Source organism: Arachis duranensis, chromosome 4 (assembly GCF_000817695.3).
Source record: "Arachis duranensis cultivar V14167 chromosome 4, aradu.V14167.gnm2.J7QH, whole genome shotgun sequence".
In the NCBI taxonomy this organism is placed as follows: Eukaryota; Viridiplantae; Streptophyta; class Magnoliopsida; order Fabales; family Fabaceae; genus Arachis; species Arachis duranensis.
The window spans coordinates 52,491,739-52,492,763 of record NC_029775.3 but is presented as its reverse complement, the minus strand read 5'-3'; the positions used below and the strand labels follow the sequence as shown (position 1 = coordinate 52,492,763).

General features: G+C 44.2%; 1 non-coding gene across 1 annotated transcript; it reads left to right on the top strand.

Moving 5' to 3' along the window:
- The first annotated feature begins 828 nt into the window (after positions 1-828).
- LOC127746858 (small nucleolar RNA R71) lies at positions 829-932 on the top strand. The gene has a single exon (XR_008008670.1). It is a non-coding gene; the product is annotated as a small nucleolar RNA R71 (small nucleolar RNA).
- The last annotated feature ends 93 nt before the right edge of the window (positions 933-1,025 follow it).

Genomic DNA, 1,025 nt, shown 5'->3' with positions numbered 1-1,025 from the left:
TTACATTCTTCCCTTGCAATAGCCTTGGCAGCATGAGAAACGCTCGGCCCAGGGGCTTGCTTAGACAAATACACAATTTGATTTTCTAGCTTTTGGATGGCAGCTCCTTGGTTTTGCAAGTTAGAATTTACTTCTTCCTTAAAGGCTTTCAATTCGATTATGTCTTGACCCATGGTTGCAAGCATTCCTTCTATCCTGTTTAATTGATCTTGAAATTGTTGGTTCGGATTAGGTTGGGCAGGTTGATTATTTTGGCCATGATATGGTGGTTGGGAGTAAGTGTTTTGTGTGGCTTGGTATGATCTTTGGTTGGAGTTTTGGTATGTGGAATTGTTTTGTTGGTTGTGGTTGTAGGGTTTGTGGTTTTGTGGTTGGGTTTGTTGGTTTCCCCACCCAAAGTTTGGGTGGTTTTTCCAGTCTGGGTTGTAAGTGTTGGAATGTGGATCATATGATTGCCTTTGTTGGTTTCCCACATAGTTGGCCTCTTCCCAATCACCTCCTTCAGTGCTTACTTCCTCTTGATCTTGTGTGTGTATTGCAGCCACTTGCTTTGTGTCTAATTTCCTGGTGAGCTCTGCTAGTTGCTTGGCAAACACCTTGTTTTGGGCTAGGATTGTATCAACATGGTTCAGCTCCATGACTCCCTTAGTGTTGTGCCTTTCTGAAGCATAGTAGTACTCATTCTCAGCCACTGTCTCAATCACTTCAATGGCTTCTTCCACAGTCTTTTTCCTGTTCAATGAACCTCCTGATGAATGGTCTACAGCCTTCCTTGATTCATAAGAAAGTCCATCATAGAAAATATGCAATTGCACCCAGTCATGGAACATGTCTGGCTGGCATTTCCTTGTCAATTCTTTGAACCTCTCCCATGCCTCGTAGAGCGTTTCACCATCCTGTTGTCTAAAAGTCTGAACCTCAGATCGAAGCCTGTTGACCTTTTGTGGGGGGTAGAAACGTGCCAGAAACTTGCTTTCCACCTCATCCCAGGTTGTTCGGCTCCCCCTTGGGAATGATTCCAGCCA